This window comes from Anser brachyrhynchus (assembly GCF_964034855.1).
Source record: "Anser brachyrhynchus genome assembly, chromosome: 5".
Classification (NCBI taxonomy): domain Eukaryota; kingdom Metazoa; phylum Chordata; class Aves; order Anseriformes; family Anatidae; genus Anser; species Anser brachyrhynchus.
In genome coordinates this window covers 6,310,607-6,329,970 of record NC_137699.1, presented here as the reverse complement: position 1 = coordinate 6,329,970, position 19,364 = coordinate 6,310,607, and the positions used below count along the sequence as shown (strand labels likewise).

At 37.4% G+C, this 19,364-nt stretch overlaps 2 long non-coding RNA genes across 5 annotated transcripts in view; one reads left to right on the top strand and one right to left on the bottom strand.

Annotated features, from left to right (window-relative positions):
- LOC308195236 overlaps nt 1-19,364 on the bottom strand; it is a 303,868-nt gene that overhangs the window by 133,182 nt on the left and 151,322 nt on the right. For 2 of the 4 annotated variants that reach the window (XR_013951363.1, XR_013951365.1), the window contains exon 4: nt 17,221-17,283. The exons of 1 other annotated variant lie outside the window; for it this stretch is intronic. This is a non-coding gene — a long non-coding RNA (uncharacterized lncRNA). Of the gene's footprint in view, nt 1-9,257; nt 11,833-17,220; nt 17,284-19,364 lie in introns of those variants that run through there. One more of the 4 variants, XR_013951366.1, reaches the window with a different exon arrangement.
- LOC308195239 lies at nt 12,172-18,525 on the top strand. The gene is made up of 3 exons (XR_013951369.1): nt 12,172-13,294; nt 14,739-14,832; nt 18,093-18,525. It is a non-coding gene; the product is annotated as an uncharacterized lncRNA (long non-coding RNA).

The window sequence follows — 19,364 nt, the reverse complement described above, 5'->3', positions numbered from 1 at the left end:
ATTTCTTGAAGAAAATCAAACTTCTGCAATGCTTATATGTATTTATAAAATAGTTGCATTCACCATTTAAGACTCAAATTTAGCTAATCATTTAGAAATGATGAATCAAGTAAATGTAATACATTGCTCTCTATATACTCAAACAGCTTCAAAAGTTCTTGTAATTTATATAGTCTATACAGAATTTGTGTACTCATTACAACATATTTAATGAGTTTTTGAAATTTATAAGTTGCTTCCATATACTAAAAAGCTTTCTAGTGTCAGGTGCTGACCCCAGGAAAAGCAATGCAGACAAACAGAAAAAAAAATTATACTACAAACAGATGTTCCACATTAACACTGCACATCTATATAGTCCAACCTTAATGTAGGTTTGCACAGAAGATAAGCAGCATGGGAGGTATTAAGTCTAGTCAAACCAGCTTATCAGAAGAAAAAATATCAGTTTCCAAACCAACTTGCTTGCAGAAGGCTTTGCCCAGCCTACAGAGCCCCAAGTTTGGGTCTTAGCCCCTTCTCCCATGCAGGTGTGAGGGGAAAGCAATCCCTGCCAACTCTGCTCTGGGAGCTGATGATTCCTGTTGAGCAGTAATCTTCTACACTGAACTCCCACAGCTCAACCGAAATCTCTCCCTTTCCTAGAGGGTCTTAGCCAAGAAACAGAATTTGCACTACTTACTCCTTAGTTAGAGCCCCTAGTTCAAATACTAGTAGCAATATCTGTTTGGTACGATATTTCTGACTTGCATTGATCTTATTATTAGACTAGAAGGTGACAAAAACAAGCAGAGATCACTCATCACCATTCAATGCTTAAGATGAGCAATTTGAGAGGATAATGTATTGACTGTTGCCATGCAGGACTTGCTTGACTGAGCACATGTGTGGAGAGCGGGGACTTCACAACCAGGTTTGCTGAGGAGGTGGTGAGGAATGGGAGAAAACATGGCTGCGCACAAGGATAACATTTGCAACATTTTGGAAGTTACCCCTTTTAACTCTCACAGCAAAGACACTCATAACACAGGAGCTGCTCCAGAGGACAAGGAGGAAAGAAATGCTTGTCCTGGAGAAACAGCCTCCTCTCAGACCCCTCAGAGGGTAAAAGCATTTCATATGGCAATAAAGTCAAAAGGCTCCATCCAGCCCTTAATAAATTACTTTATATAGAGATAGAATGCTTATAGCAGGGCCCAAAAGTTCCCCCTTTTTTAATTTTAATATCAATTTCTTACTCACATGCATTTAAATTACCTATTCCCTTAAAATACAAAACATTGGTGTCCAGCACAGCACCGCTCTACTCTGAAGTAACTGATGAAATAGCTTCCAAAAACCTGACACAGAAGCTAACACAGGAGCAGTTCTTCTCACTCAGAGGACTTCAATATTTGCAGTACTGATTGCAAAGGACGGAACTGATAGCAACAAAGAGAAACAGAAAAGTATGTTAGAGTTTAACTGACTTAAAAATATTTATCTCCCAGTACAGTTTTGCAACTTGTATCCCACACAGCTGTTGCCAACAGCTCCAAGGGGAATTAGGTACAGTGAAATTTTTGCAAGGACTTCCTGTACTTTGAAACCAACAGCTATCATACGCTATTTCTTAAATTTCACTTTCCAAATGTCTGAGAGCAGCCATTTCTGTTTGGCTCCGAAATTGCCTTTAAAAAAAAAAAAGGCTAATTTTCTTCTGACAGATAGCAGCACTTTAATTTGATGACTCTCAGTTCTTACTGCTAATTTACAGAATACAGCATCCACCACATGCATAGGAAGGCCTCATTTTGATATACTGCATACTTCACAGTAATGAATGTCCTTTTTTAACTCATCCAAAAAAAATAATTATAGGAAATTATGAAAGACTTCAGATCTTTTCCTTGGCTCTTCTGTAAAGCTTCTAAATGTGATTATTTTTCATACGTGTTTATTAAATGTAGCTAATACATATAAGTGAGCTACTGGATGTCTTCCATCGTATTCAGGATTACACTGCTTAGATTTGGTCTGAATAAGATACGGACACTTCTTATCTAATGATTTCTGACTAGCACTGATAAATTACAGGAAGTCACAAGCTTGTTTACAACAGAAGATTACAGTTACATGGCTCAAGTAATAGCAATTGTTATAGTGTTTATTGCCATGTGGCAAGGCAAAAGAAGAAGCTGGATGTTGTTAACAGACTGGGTGGTTTCCTAATATCCTCTTGAACATGTCCACTGTATCTCCTCTGAGCAAAAATCCTTGTACAAGAAGAATCAGAACTTCCATCGCTTCTTAGATTGCAACTCAATCTAGCACTTTTGTTATTGCCCAGAAAATCAATTGTAGCAGACAGCCTTGATATCCTAACACAACAAACATACCATCTTTTCTTTTCTCTCTAAACCAGCAGGCAAGGTCAGTCTAATGTTCCTAAGAAATTGCAAAATGTCAGCATTCTCCTTCAGCCTTAGCACACTGCACTGACTATGCTTGACAAATTATCTCTGCTTCACTTTCTGTAAAACCAGGACAGCTCAATAGGATATGTAACAGTTGGTAACTTTTCTTCTGGCACTATAGCAGCACCAGCAAATGAACCGCAAGAATTATGAAATTAATTGCTTTCTTTGAAAATACATCCCAATAGTGTTCTGCTTTCCCAGTGACCTGACTATATTAACACAGACCCATTGTTTTAATATGTTTCAAAGATGGCAAAATGTAACAGACAGTACAACACTTAATAATGCAAACTAATTAACAGGTGAGGGCCAAAATGGCAAACGCATCTTTTCCAGAAACTACTAGAAGTTCATATATATCACTTAGAACCAGATTAAAAATACTTGCATGTTCAGGAGCCCTTTAATCCACGAATAGTTTATCACAGTCACTGAGCCTTAAACAGTAAAAAAAAAAAAAAACACTGTCTACAGAATAAGGGCTTTCCAGGTTGGCCTTTCCTACACACATGTATCTATTACACAGAAAACACAGGAAGTTCTATATCAAAATTTCATTTTGATTAACTTCAACTGTATTCACCTCAAGCATTTTGGAAAGCAAGCTCACTTGCAGTCTGCTGGAAAATCTTGCTTTGAGAAGTTTTGGGAGCATTTGCAAATAGTGTAAGCGTTAGGCTAACCTAACATCAGAACCATTCCAATGAAAAAAGAAAAAAAAAGTCACATAGAAAACACCATCTTGCTGCTAAAGTAGTTTCATATAACCTTGACTCGTGTAAATAATTCACAGTATTTTACAGTAAATAGTTCAAGAGTTCCAATATGATTCACCCCCCCCTCCAAACTCATAAGAAAAATGAGCATTGTTATTGAAAGAAAACATTTTCTTTTGCTTGCCAGCTTCTCTTCCCAGTTTTCTTTGGGTGGGAAAACAATATTTTAAGCCAAGCTGCATTTAGTTACTAACATAACTATGCATACCAAAGAAAAACACATTCTTTAAAATCCATCTAGCTGTAAAGATCCTTCACAAAGCAAAGATTTAATCTGAGGAATAAAAGGCTAACTTCAAATAATTACAGCCACCTTAAGAACAAGAAACATAATGATAGCTGAGCTGCAAGATTCATCTTCAGCTGAAATTCAAACCATCATTTCAATACACTTCTATTATGTAAATTTTTTCAGCTCCATTATTAATTCTGCTTTCTTTCTGCTATTAAAACTCATACCAGTGTTGTAGACAGAAACTAAATGTAGGTAAAAATCTTATGTGTTCGCCTATAAATTAGGGTCTTGTCTGGAAGTGAAGGAACATCAGATCACCTAGAGCCAGAAAGGCTTTGATTTGCAACCTCAACTCCCTCTAGAACACCCATGGAGTTTTGATGATTATTCCCAATAGAACTAAACAACTGACAGTAGTAGTCAGCAAAATTAAATTAGTCTTTACCAAACCACTTTTATATTAGTTATTCTAGGGAGAGCTCATTAGATCAATCCTGAACCACTAAAATGCTTTAGTTGTAACTAGGGAAGGGTTCACAATTGATTTCTTTGGAAGCAGAATTAAATTACATGGAGCTATACAACTGATTCAGAAAGGGCAGCAACAAGTCAATGCTGTGTGCTTTTTAAAAGAAAAGAAAAAAATCTTGTTTCCACTTCCTATAACTGCCTTCTCCAATTCTCCAATTACCATACAGAGGGAAGAGGGAAAAAAAAAAAGCTTTCAGTCTTCTGAACTTCCTTTTCTGATATACCTGAAAAGACACTACCATGTGCCCTGTAAACTCTGCACGTAAGACTTAATTTGTGGCAGCTTCAGCTTTATTTGGAGCACTGTACACTATTCATGTCTACTTACTCTTATTACTGCATGGTCTTCATAAGCTTCCACAGCCTTTTTATTCAGCCGTGCAACCAGCTGTCTTTGGATTTGTTGCCTTTGCCAGCATCTCTGTAACACCTCTTCAGAGGTGAGCACCTTGATAGCATTTTACAAATACCAACGGTTTTCTGAGAGCTAGGACATGTAATCAAAGCAGTCCCTGCTACAAACCACCTCTGCCAGGTTTCAGCATTATTGCCACTAAGACTACACATCCTAAGTAAGTGTTTAACTATTCCTCTTCTGGGAAGAAAACAAACATCAAGATTTGTCATGTCTGGAGGTAATATGGACATATTTGCCCAGAGAGTCGCTCAATCAAATTCAAAGGCTAGTTTATAAGACAGGAAAAAACCCACAGAGGTTTGTCACTGACATCAACCACAAAGATACACAGACCCTTAACGCTGCTTTAGTTACAAGGACACAAAAGCAAGCTTTTCAAGACAACTAAGGCACTTGCTCCTAACCTTTCCATTTACTCATTTATTTTTTTTTTAATAAAATTGAGGTTCTCAAATTTTGTTAGTTTCTAGCCAAAGACATGACAGTATCTTCACTTGTAGGAATTCAGGTGTCTTTTGGAAAGCAACTTTTACTTCCAAATATATGTCCCATTTTTGTGATTCTATATATAGTTTTTCTTTTTTTCAAGAGTGCTGTAGCACATTTTTTTTGTTATTGTTGTAAACATTTCCCCCAAATTTCTCACATTAATTAAATACAGATCAGCTTTTGGAAGAAGAAAATATTAGCACATAGATGTTACTAATGAGTTATGGAACAAGCTAAGGTCTAATGACAGTCTAACCCGTCAATTTTCATCAGAGTTTACCCACATGTAACTGGGCTTTGTATTGCTACATTAACAACTTGAGCTGATGAAAGATCCCTATCAAAGCTAATCAGATATGCATGCTAAGAGTAGTTATCCAGAAATGAAAGAATTCTGATTAGATAATGCTGTTCATTATTTCAGTTTTGTACATCTTATATACTACTAATATTTGTCTTTAATTCACTGAATCCACATATTTTCAGCTGAGATTTACATAGTGAGGTATTTGAGATTTGCTTTGTACCTCAGGAGTCATATCAACACTATATTTAATAGAAAAATTCTATGAAATGGTGAACCGTCTTTTGCATTTCTGACATACTGCAACCCAACTGCATTACAATACAGCACTGAGTTTGCAACATATACTAACATTAAGCTGTGTTAGCCCTGGAACAGAGATTAAATGCTTTTCCCATTAAAGTTGTTTGCTTCAGTGAGTGTTTCAAGATTCCAATAAAGTCAGAAAAAATTTCAAATGAACAGGAATTACAATATAGACATTGAATAGTGTTTGTAGATACCTTCTGCAATCATTCATAATGCAGGATCATTTTATCTTCTCAAGAATATTCTGTCATACTAAAACTTAAATCTGTTAAATTACTTTAACACATTTAGTACCTCCAGACTCCCTTATACCCTCGCAGTTTGGGGTTTTTATTTGGTTGGGTTGTGTGTGTGTATTTTTGTTGAAGAAATAAATTAAGTGAAACACCAATACAAGCGCTGCTGCCTTCCACATAGCTTCCTCCGTGTTTATGTTTGCAGCAGCCTTGTTTTAATATAAAAATTCTGAGATTCCCAGACAAATATACAAGCAGGACAAAACACGGTAAAACCAAGAGCACAGTAAACAGGTACATTTTAATAACGGACTCCCCCATAAAAACTCTTGGTAACATGACGCTAAAGGACCAGAAATAAGGAAATGTATCAGACAGACTTACCTTTTTCTGCATTTAGTGCTACACAATTTGCTATGCTTCATTATGTCATCAGTCAGGAAAAAGAAACAGTAGCAATGTTTCCACGTCAGTGATAAAAGACCATCACTTTGCATGATTTAGTCATCACACACATTCCTGTCACTGTCAAAGTTATTAATGATTAACCACAAAAAAAATAGTGAGGAACATTAAATGCTAATGGAAACCGGTGTCCATTTCTCCATGGATAACTTAATTTGAATACCTAGAAACCTCTTAGCAAGCCTTACATCGACACTAAGTAGTTTACTTCATATTCTTGTTTCAGTTTGCGTTAGGTTTCCCTGCAGGAATATCTGCCCACCACTCAAAGCTAGGCTCCAAAGCAAGGAGACATGGTTTTTCAGGACATATGAACCTGAAAGTAACCAAAATCAGGTCCTGAGCTGCGAAGTAAGTCACAGAAACAAAACGTATGTAAACTATTTCTGTGTCATTACAGCATCTTGCCCTCTAACACGGCTAGCTACACAACTGGCTCAAACACTCCACTTTGCTTTCAGGTCTACCGATGGTTTTCAAACTGTTTCTAGCTCTGCAGCAACCTGCTCAAAGCAGAGCCCAACCATGTGAAACCTAAACTTCTGAAAGCATATTTCTGTGGTTAGAGTCGCAAGATCTTGGATGACAAACTGCAGCTTGTTGGCAAGAAAGTCTGCTGGAAGCAGTCCACTGAGGCTCCGTACACCAGGTCTTCAAGAACACAGGGAAAACTAGCAGATGCAACAAAGAGTGGAAAAGAAACACACATTTTTACCAGCAGTGTAATTCTTCCTACTTTTTTTATTAGCTCAGAAATTTAAAAGAGTACAGCAGCCTAGGAGACCGTTTTTCACAGGAGAAGGATGGCTTTTAATTAACAACTTTGTAATTAGTATATCATGTTAATAGCACTAGAGGAATGATTTGCCAGATGGGCAGCCTCAGCCCACAATAAAATGCAATGTGTGAAGTAAAGTCAGTTCTATAGGCACGCAGGACAGCATAAATACAGCCACTGTTCTCAAATGGTATACCACACTCCTGGCAACAAAATTAGCCATTTCTTCAGAAAGTGTTTAGCAAGGTGTTGGAAGGAAAAAAAAAAAAAAAAGAATACTTGCATGTTAAGTGCTAATTTGTTCAGCCAGAGGATTTTTAGACTTAACTTGCAATTCCTCTGATCAACTTAAATTGATGCTAGATTTTTTGGTTACCTGGAATCTTCACAAGTCAAAAACCATACCAATACACTGCTCTGTTCAGTCTTGGAACTTGATTTGTTTTGGTCCTCATCAAAGTCTGGTACTGAAGTAAACTTTGTGGTTTTCCTCTATAAGCAAAGGATGGCATAAAAGTATACAGAGGAGCTAAGAAGCTTGGCTCTTTACTGTTACCTATGTAAAAGGTCATAGGTGGCACACAGAGAAGAATAAAAAATAAACCAAAAGATGAAATAATTTTTCTGTGTTGCAGGAACAATTGTTATCTTAGAACGGATTTGTTACTCTGTATGTACACATACATATTAGAGTGGAAAACGTTCCTACTATGCAACCCTCTCTCCAACACCTAAAAAACAAGTCATAAGGTCAACAGCTATGACACAGATCAAATTCAAGGAGGCTCACCGCAGGTGGTCATTTTCCCTGTGTTAAACACTACAATATACAAGAAATAGTCTAGTAAATAAAGATGCTTAGAGACAAAAAACTCCCTAGACTGCATCTGTCTAGTTGCTGCTTGTTACCATACTGCTATTAGTAAAAACCACCTGTCACACCGGATCTATCTTTTAGAGAGAACACAGCACTTCTTTACAGCCGCTACAGTGCTTTTGACCTGCAGTTATCAGACTCTTAGCACCTTCCCATGCTCATTCTCCTTGCATTGCAGCATTAGCATTTCCACGGGAATAATGACTACGTGACTTATATTATAAATGAGCTCTTAGACGTAGCAGCCTAAGTTTTATAGAAAGAACATATTCTACAAGGCTTTTATTTAAAATATTTGCACAGAAACAGCCTTGCACTGAAGAGAAGGCTGGATAAGAGGTACAGAAACTCTATAAACTGTCAGGAGTACAAGGCAAAGGGAACACCTTGTAATGCTTTGATTTCTAATTAGAATGCAGGAAGCTTGAGGCAAAGAGCATATCTGAGCTGGTCAGTTAAGAAAGCTGTTATTGTTCTTCCACTGTAAGACCCCCTTGCTTTAGCATGAGACAGAAAATCATTACAAAATGGTTAATACCTCAGTGTCTAGGTAGTTATCTCCTTTGGCAAACAAGAAGATATTTATATCAAATTACAGGCAACAGATACAACTATAGTAATTTTATCTTCTGGTTACCAAGGAGACAAGTGACCTGCATATGCTTCTCCTAACACGTGTATCAAAGTCCTAACACGGTAAGTAAAGCCACAAAGACCAGAAGAAAGCTCATTGCTACAGAGGTGGACTGCTCCTCAAACCAGAGGTCAGCCAGAAGCATAAAAACTCGGATAGTTTGTTTACCAACACAGCTTCTCTGCTGGTGTCAGATCACACACTTTTAACAGAGCATTCACTGCAATTAGATATCACCAGTCCTTGTTTTAGAGAAGGAAAAACAGAAACAAAGTCTACCCCAATATGAAAACACAAAACGTGTATTATACCTAACAAATGATCAGGGCAGCAATCTAACTTTAGCACACATGGGGCAAAAGCTCCCCACCATCTAAAACATATCTTTTTGCACTCCATCAGCAGTTCTTTGAAGCAAGTGCTTATGTTCTACCAGCAATTCCATAATTTTCCAAAATCTCAGGAGGATTCTGCTTTCTTCCTCAGCCAAGCTCAAGAAACACACTGGAGCCCCCCAGTAATCTACAAAACCAGATTTGTGTTTGTTTTTTTTCAAAGCATACAGTAGAAGAGATTCTCTGTCTCCCCCCACTCCCCAATCAAGCATTGCTCACCTATTTACAACACACTGTTAAAAACAGGTAAAAAGCTTTTTCTTAGAAAAACTGCTTCAAGCTTCTTCAGATACAGTTTACTATCACCCTCCCAGGCATACATGCACATTTTGATTTCCTTAGGCCCCTTACCCTCATTTTCCTGCTTTTTTCCATATATTCATTTCACACAAAAATCTTCAGTAATACAGAAAGGGAAGAGGTGAGCTGCAGGGATCCAGTGTGCTGCTGTGAGCAATCAGCACACACGTGACAAGCCTAAGCTAAGCTAGAACTAATTTCAGCCTATCTTAATCTGTCTCAGCTGATGGTAATAAAGGAGATCACCAAAATGTACCAAAGCCTTGGATACCAGTTCTACTTTGTAATGGTGTAGTAGATGAACAGGCTCTGTGTGGTGTTTCCACAACTTACTTTGAAGCCCTATCCTTCTGAAGTGTCATAGGACTGGGATGTTAGCTGTAAGAGATGCACAACTGTTAACAGGAAGCTCCTGCAACCTAAATAGCATCTTGGCACAGACTAAGCAACAAGTTCATGACCTGGGCTGAAAAAAAGCTTTTGTTTTAGGAGACAATTATTTTGGACCCAACTAATAAAGCATTTTAGACTACAGATGCGTGAAGCTGTTTAGAATGAGCTCATGAAAGAGGGAGCCCAAGGTCCTGAGGAAAGTTAAGAAGTGAGAGAAGCTGGGCAGCAACAAAAGAGCTATAGGTCAAACTCACAGATACATTAAACAAGATGCAATGCTAAACAACACAGGAGAAAAGCATTAACACGTAATGCCAGAAATGGGGTTTACAGTATGCAATAGATTAGCGAAGAGATGCACACAGCAATAAGAAAGAGAAGAACAAGACCTAGAAAAATGCAAGTCTAGGACCTTTCCAGTAAGGCAAACAACAAAAGCATTCAATACCTGTCTTGCTTAATGTTAAAGTTTGCTTGAAAAAGACAGCTAAGACACCAGATGCTAAGCACAACTGGAAATAAGAGAGGACAGAATAAGGAAGAGGTTTTTTTTGTTTGTTTGTGGTGGTTTTTTTTTTTAATAGAACAAAAAACCTACATAATCTTAAAGATACTTTACTGAAAAAGATACTTAGTTATTCTATTCGCCTTGATCCCGGAGCTGACAAAACATACACTAGAGGAAATAACAGAAGAGAGAAAATGAAGTGGCCTAGAGAACACTTAGAGTTCCTCTACCTCCAATAGCAAGTGGGGCCTTAATCTCACTATGAGGTCAGCAGCAGAACTGCCACTCAAGTTTTTTTACTAGCTGTTTATTTGGATCATATATTTTCCACTACTCATGACAAGTTTCATGGACAGAAAGCTGTAATATGACTTTTTTCCATGACAGAATTCTGCATGTTTTTGCCCTTTCATTGACATATACATACTGCTGTATCCTATTTTATCTTCATTAACTTGACCAGTCAAGCATGCATTATGCTCTTATTTTGTTAGCAAACTTCACTTTTCCAACTACTTGCATTAAGGATAGTCTTTCACTTTGTATAGGACAGACATACAGCCTCTATCCACAGCAATAATTTTCCAGATACAAAGTTAGCACTTTTGCATTTTTCTATTCTCAAGACTCTCTGAAGAATTTATATCCCTTATTCATATAGCATCCCCATGGCACTGGGAGCTCTCTCATTCCACAGATAAAAAGGAAAATAAAGCAAATCAGAAATCAGATGTTGAGTGTTTACAACCCTGTGCTCACTCTTATCTCTCCCTGGCAGCACAGCCTCACCTCATTACATGATTCCTAACACTTACAGCTGCATGATATAACCTGACACAGGTGTGTTGCATCACTACAGAAACGCAATGAGGAATACTCGATTCTTGTACTGATATCTCTGTGACAGAACATTCCCCAGAATTCCTGTGTTGATAAGCATTTGATGCTACAGAAGGTCACATAAATAGGCAGCTATACCAAACTAGATAAAAAGTGATGTGACACATACTGACAAACACATTTTTGGGTACAAGTCTTACAGCACAGTCAGCAGAAAGCCCAAGGCAAAATGGTATTTTATTAAGGTAAATCACAAAGCTTGGAGCAAGGCTAAGCAAGCTTATCAATCCTTTTGATCCCATAAGAAATAAGAAATCATTGTCTTCAGAAACTGGTCTGGTGGCCTTTTAAAGCAGCAGGACGCTGGCAGGGCCTTAGCACTTAGCACATTTATGGCAGTGCAGGAAACTTAGCTATTGCCAGTCAGCTTTTATGCTTCTCATCAGTCCCATGATAAAAGTGTTAAAAGTTAACAATAACCATGTGTATGCAGTTAGCCTGCTGTATGCACGCTTGCTATAGAGCATTTATTGAATTCTCTTCATAAAACTGATCTAATAGTAAGTAACTTAAGTGCACTGAAGTCTCATTCAGATTGAAATTTCAAGATCCTAAAAGTGATTTCAGAAGAGAAGTTGTATTAACAAACTGTGTTTATAGATGAATTCTGGTCTGGAGTTTCTGCTCCCAATCTACTCTGAGAACATTAACCTTCCAGCTAAGTTCTACTATCTACAGCTAGGATGTTGCAATTAACTCACAGCAAGTGAATTGGTAAAATCAGCAATCTTAGTTTTTCCAAGATGGGATGTATTTTATAAATACACTTTAATGTGTTAAATATTTTACAAAGTGTTAAATATATTACAAATTCTAACATTCAAATGGTTGAAGAAACATACTTGAGCAGCTGCCTAGAAACATCCCTTCTTGAGAAGTATTTCTGAATACATCAATGAAAATTTGCTTTGACTGAATTCAATCTATATGAAAAATCATGGTATGTACACAGCTTTTATAATAAGCTCACCATGTGTCCACCAAGGAAGGCTGTACTCTATACACATATGCTGGTTCATTTGGATGAAGGCCAGGTTTTTTAAGAGATCAGCTGTCATGTAGAGATCATAGCAGTTTGACATATTTTTCAAGAGAGCACAGCACACAAAGTACTCCCTCCTAAAGAGAGAAGCTTCTTGGAAGAATCTAGCCTTAAGGGGGGAGCAGAGGGAGGCAGGAAGGAAAGGGCTTCAGTCTTTTTCCTTATGCTCTGAAAATGTCATGTAGTTGCACAGGGATAAGCTGCACAAAACATCTTTGGTTTCTTTTAGTCATATTAGTATCATTTGATGGTTTTCTGTAAAATCTACCTCTAAGAGTAAAAATGTATATACTGAATTGTTCATGTAAATACATTATTTCTGCATGATTTTAAATTAAAAGTTTAGTTATGACTTGTACTACTTACAAACTCTATTTATCAAAGTAAATATAATGTAGAGAGTAACAGTTACATATTGCTAGGTTAGATAACCAATGAGTGTCTGAGTTCTGGAAAACATCATACTGAACTAAATTCAGTACTAAATATGCAACTGCCTCAAGATTAGGGTGAGGACAGGAGCAGCTGGGCTAATTAGTACTAAGTTTATAGATCAGTATAGGAGGGGTTGTAAACCTAGAATTATTACTGGGTTAGTCCTTTATTTTGAATAAATGTTACTCAGATGGCTATCTAAAGAATCAGGTTGGTATCACTGGCCTTCGCTTAATACTTGGATTAGGGTTCAGACCACACAGTGGACAGGGATCAGGACAGTGAGGGCTAAAGTGCTATGATGATGATTGATGCTACCAATGATAAACAAGGGGGGGAAAAAAAGTTATATTTGTATAGGATTTTAGAACATGTTTAATCCAGAATTATTGCTGCACTGGACATCTTCCTGAGAACAATATCCAAAATATAACTATAATTCCAGTTAAAACCTGAGTAAAAGATATAGCTTTCTTCCATACAATACATATAATAAGGCTAAAACAAAGATTGGTGAAAACACAGGTTTGTAATTTATAATTTAAATGGGAAGTGCGAGTCATACGGCCAAGGTTATATTCAGGAATCAAGGCAGAAAAATTTTTAGTGCAAGATCTTTAAAATAACTTCTAACATGGGAAGAAGGGCAAGCTCTGTCTTAGGAGGGAGAAAACAACTCCATCCTCTACTGAGATGGATTTGAGCCATTTTTTCCCTTCAGGCAGAGGATGACAGAATTTCCTGAAACCTCGGGATGCTGCAAACTCGTGGAGAGGATTGATGAATACAAGTTCAGGTAGAGACTGAAGAGTAAGTAAAATTTAATTCAGCTAAAAATCGGGTTAATGGTTATAGTTATGTCCCTCATGATTTAGTAAAGTTAACAGTAAGACAACACACTATAAAGATGCAGCTGTTCTCTGAAAATGCATGATAGATCTTTTCATGTGCTTCCTAATAAGAAAAAACAATCACAGAATTTATAGCACCTTACATCTCAGCAAGAAAACTTCTATTATTATTAGTGGGGAAAAAAAGGGAGTTAAAGAATCTCCTTAAAAAGTGTACATTGAGAGGTCTTTCAAAATCCATTAGATTTGCACATACTGAAGCAGACAGACAGATTACAATTCCCATTCTGAAGTTTCACTCTTATCTGACACTGTATAGGAATACTACAGCATTACAATGCTTTAGCCTTTTCTCTTGGCATTTACAGTTCTGAAGATTACCTATCCACTTTCTCCTGCCTCAAGCCTCTAAATACCGGTGTTTGCATTAGTTTACAATCCAGTCTACTGGAGTCTAGTTTTACATCTCACTGTTTTTAATTTCATAACTGCAGCCTTCTTTCATACTTGCTTTAAGACCTACAATACTTCCTCTATATTGCTTTCTGTTGCCCTGCACACTCTGTTCTTACTGATTTTATTCAGAGTTGATGCTCAGCACCTTTCAGAACGTAATCTTAGTTTAGGGAGGCGGACTCCAGTGCTTTCTTAGGGCTTGTCTGGTTATTACTGTGTCTCCAAGAATTCCTAGGTTGAGGTGAGCATACTTCCTTCAGTGTTAGACCTCATGCCTAATCATGTTTTGATTATGTTTATCACAGTTCTGCACACAGTGCTCAAAAAGTTAATGATGTGGCACCACTGCCTCTTCCCTTCAGTAACTTTAAGCAGCAGCTAGGATGGATGTAGCTGTGGCAATAACTGAACTGTCAGCCCCTTCATCCCGTGCTACAGAACACCTGCTGAACTAGACAATGACAGGAATTAGCAGCATCTTCAGCACCTCCCTAAGGAAGGTTTGGCTAGAAGGTTCCCTTGATAGTAGACACAAAACAACAACAACAAGCAAATTCCCTCACACCCTGAAACAATCAGAGGGAGATTTTAACATAAGCCTATAAGTTTTATAGTTTATTATACTTAAAGTTCTCTCAGCTGTGCCCAGAGGAGAACTGTTTTACCCCAGGTACCCTGGCCTCTTTAGTTCAGGTCATCCTGAGTTTAGGAACCTCTCCCACTTTTGCAAATACAGCCTTTTTAAAACAGCTCAAGTACTCTTTCTCCTATCCTCTATTCAGTAACCTTGGTTAAGCTCCTTTAAACAGCTCTGTGGGATATTAGAGATGGATTTCAAAGAATAAATTCCAGTGTTAAGGAAAGGGCTGTGCAGACTTGAGATGGAGAAGCACATTTTCAGGAACAAGAACTATGTTGCTTAAGCTTGCTATCAATCATTCTTTCAGGTATGCAGCCTCATTTGGCTGGGAAAAGAGAAGTCTGTGTACACTGTTCAAAGAAATTGCAATGTATTGGCAATGTCATGCTCACAGCACAACTGTAAGTAAACTATTTTATGACAGTCCATAGGAAAGCATAAAATGCATAAGTAAGCCTGGAAATCTTGTAAGATGTGATCAATGAAAAACACAGTACTATATCTAAATTCAGCTCTGTAAAAGCCACCCATTTCCTGAGTCTATGCAAAGGTATTACAAATGATACACAGAATGCTAGAAACAATAAAAAAGGAAGGAAAAGATACTTGAAACTGATTTGTGTGCAACCATGCAACATTATTAAAAAAATATTTTCCATTACATAAATATTATGATACTTAAGGTCTTCAGTTCAAAACAAACAAACAAAAAGCTGCCAACTGCACAGTATTTATCATGTTGCCTTTGATCTACAAGGTATACCAAAAAGCCAAAAATTCCACAAGGAAATTAAAGTTTAAGTTAACATGGAAAATGTAGAGGAACAGTAATGTATGATTTATGCTGGATCAAGTTCTCATTAGCGTTTGCTGAAGTAAAACAAGGTGTACTGGAAAAAGCCTACCTGTTATGTTTTACTTCTTCCCAGGACAAAAATAATGAAGGTGCTATTCTGTGCATTTACAGAATTACAAAGAACTGTAATTCCATGTAACATTTTAGAATATTTAATCCCTTTACACAGGCAGAGGGATTCATAGGCAGAGAAAGCAGGCAGCAGAGCGAATGCTGTAATCTTTTCTTTAAAAACACAATTGGCACAGAAATTGTCCATTTTACTCAGGAGGATGCAATTACATTTCAGCTTTCATGTAAAGCTGGCTTCATAAAATTGAAAAGCCTGTGTATGAACAAAAACATAACAGCAGGGAAAAAACAAAGACTATAGTTGGCTATGGATCATTTCTCCTTCCCCACATGGTTTGAGGGAAAAATAGCTGGATGCACTGAGTGAAGCCAATCTGCAGTAAGCAAGCTTGTATCAGCGCTGCTGACCTAATGGTAACAAGGAGCCCAGGCCTGAAGAATTAAGACTCCTGAAGAAAGCACATAATCAACCCCTCATGTCTTTAAGTAAAGATTTCATGAGCTACATGGGTTAAAAAAAAAAAAAAAAGAGAGAGAGAGAAAGAGAGAAATGGAAAGTTATCTAAAGTCTCAAGGGAGGAAGAAGTACCTTGCTGGTCAACCAAAATCCAGCAGTTGGGACTGGAATAGAGAAGCCCCACTCACTCCTTATTCTGCCAAACCCTTTGAGAGACTGCAACACAAATTTCCTGGTTTATTTTAACTGAACCATTTTCTGTAGGGCAATGCCAATCTGTTTGATTGGTTTAGGATGGTTAATAAGAACAAACCTCAGGGCTGAGGGGAGAAGGGGGGTGGGATGGAATACAAAGACAGACAGACAGAAAGACAGAGGAAAGATCTTCTTTCCTTCCTCTCAGCTTCATATAGTAAAATTAGCAATGTTTGGCTAAATGAGGAGACTCTCTCTTTCTCTCTCTCTTTTTTTTTTCTTTCTGTTTTTAAATCAGCAAAAACAACAGCAACAACAAAAACACCTCTGAAAAAGCTTGTCTTCTGCCCTCACTGGAACAGAAGATATTTTTAAATTCTTCGAAATTAAAAAAAACTGGGAAGACATTTCTCATCCAACTCTAACTGTACTATAATTAACAGAAGAAAAGTTTGGATTCAGATAGAAACCATAAATACAACTTTAAGATCAGAAACTGTCAACTTAGGAAGTTCCACTTACTATGTTAGGCTGCAATACGTTAATTAACTTTTACTAAGCAATGTTAGTTCCTAAGGTGAGAAGCAGGAAATAAAGTCAAAAGACTCTATTTCTATATTCAAACAAATATAGCTTATGTTGTGAGACATAACTGAGTGGAAATCCTGACCTGTTAAATATTGAGGTCTTTACTGTATAGTTTCAGATACTTTGATCAAATGTTAGAGAACTCAAATGACAGATTAATGTCCACTTGGAAAAAAACATGCTGCTCACATTTTATCAGAATTTCTCCTTTTTTTTTTTTTTGAGTGTCATGTTGTTGGACAAAAAAAAAACAACTTAAACAATTATTTTGGTGAATACCTTAAAAATTAAATAATAATTAAATAATTAATGCTACAGAAATTTTATTTTATTATTGATAGCAACTAGACAGATTGTATGTCTGCCAAGAGCAAAGTTACCACCAATAACCACTTTGTTAAATACAAATAGAGAAATTTGCTACCTCTGACAATTTAGTGAGAACTATCAATAGAAATATCAATCATATCACACATTGCTTAGTTTGCTCACATTTTCAGTATTAATAAAGTATTTATCAAGGTGTCTATTATCGTGTTGCTAGTGGGACTCCAAGAAACTCATTTATGCATGGGGCTTCAGTCATGAGTTTGTTATGTCTGTGCCAAAGAAACAGCTTACCTTTCTTTCCATCAAACGTATCTCATACAGCAACACAGCTCATTTATTCACCCAATATTTCAACTGTAATAGAAAAATAAGTTGTTTTTTAGTCTGTTGTGAAGAGATGTTCAAGCTATCTACAAAACTCTGTCTTACACAAATTTATGCCAAGCACTAGCTCCTGTGATTTGCACAGAACAGAAGGCCATCAGCCTCTGCATTTAGGTATTGCAAGTTACACTGTTGCCAAAACATCATGTGGGTTTCCTTAATCTCTTTTCTTTTTTGAGTGAATTAAGTAAAAGAGAAAAGGAAATTGAACAATGTTATTTCTGTCTTTTGTTACTCAAACAAGCAGTCCAGGAGCATTACCGTAGGCAGTCCTGTTTCAGAGATATACTTGTTAAGTGTCTAACTTAGGGACATGGATTGTCCCATTTAATTAAACACGAAGTATTCTGGTGCTTGAAGCAATGTACATGCATGTGCTTAAATTCTGATTTGAATTCATGCTTGTGGAAAAAGGGATTACACATTCAAACTCTGCCTTGAGGCTAGGACAGCGATGGACACCACAGCACAGGCTCCAAAGCAATTACACAAAGAGTCATACCAAAGAAACTTCCACAAAGAAGAAAAATGGAAAATATGAGGTAAAACCTTTCATAAAAAACAGCATAAGGTCACATCAAAAGCGGAAGGAGGTTTTTAAGGCCTTACAGTTCCACACACACAGTCACTTTACAGGCCACACACCTTTTGAAAGCATTTGCTGAACACCCAGAAGAAAGTAAGCTTCACAAAATCCCATCCCCTGCTAGAGATGGTGGCAATCTAGTAACCTGAAGTTATACACACCAGGAGAGCAGTATTATGGTCCCTTTTTTCAGGATCCTGACTGGGAGAAGGCTGCATGTTCAGGAGCAGTCATCCATGGGACTCAAGGCCGGTGCTGTGCTGCTGAGGCGCCTCAGCCGCAGGGTGGGCTCTGGCAGCCCCTGCCCCAGCCTGGCTCCGATTCTACCGCCCATGGGGTCCCCGCTACCCAGGAGTGCAGCAAGAAGCCACTGTGTGAGCATCCTTTAGGAACAGCTTTTCTTGTAAGGAGATCATACATTAGGTCGTACTCTTTACCTGAACCCAAATCAGCCTAAACCTGCTCATTAATGTATTTGCTAGGTATTTTGCTATGGATGCAAAACAGAATGGGCCAAATGAAGCAATTTGGACTTTTCAGATTTTTGTAATACAGAAGTTGAACTTTCTGCCTAAGTGAACCTGCGAAGTCACACTCATATTAATTGATTTATTCCATCTTTTTCATTTACCTTTCCATTTCGACACTTCCAACTTCAAGACTACCTAGTGGAAAGCATATCCTTGATGCAATTAATTGGCTATTTTTAACCACCACTGGCTTCTGGATGGACTCCGGATTATCTGGTTACATGTTATGGAGCACAACAAGAACTAAAGGTAGATCTGAAAGGAATAAAATTTTTCATCAGTCGCCAAGGGTACTTGTGCGTCAGGGCAAGAATATCCAAGTTCCAGTTATGAGGTTGCATGGTCAACATTAGAACCAAGAGCCTGTGGGCCACACACAGAAATATATTTTCTGTTCTTTGTGTAAGAGTAGTCATTCTCCAGCTCAGCTGTCCAGATGAAGGACTCAAATGCAACATCAAGAGCTGCTTTCTTAGCATTCTCTTACAAATTCAGCAAGCTATAAACCATAAACCCACAAAACGTTTTTATTCCTTCTTTCAGTTAGGAAATAGTAATAAGTAGCTGTAAGCTCCTGAGTGGAAATACATTAGTAGAGCTTTCCTCCAGTCCACTTTATGATTGAGCTCTTTTATACCTACTCACATGAACTGTGCCACTGAGACAATCAATGAGTTATTATATAAAGGTCCTACTAGACAGTAAGATACCAATTTTGAAAATCATTTTTGTCCCAGATGATTCTGCTTTTTGAACTAGAAAAAAATGCTTTAGACATAATAACATTTACTCTATTCAGTGGCTTTCAGTTTGCTGAGCCTTCTTCAGGCTTTACATACAGTCCTGAATATTAGCTGGACTTCTATAATAACTTTTTTTCTGGGCAAGCTATTTTCAGTGACCTTTATTACATGTCATTTCTCATGTACATTTCA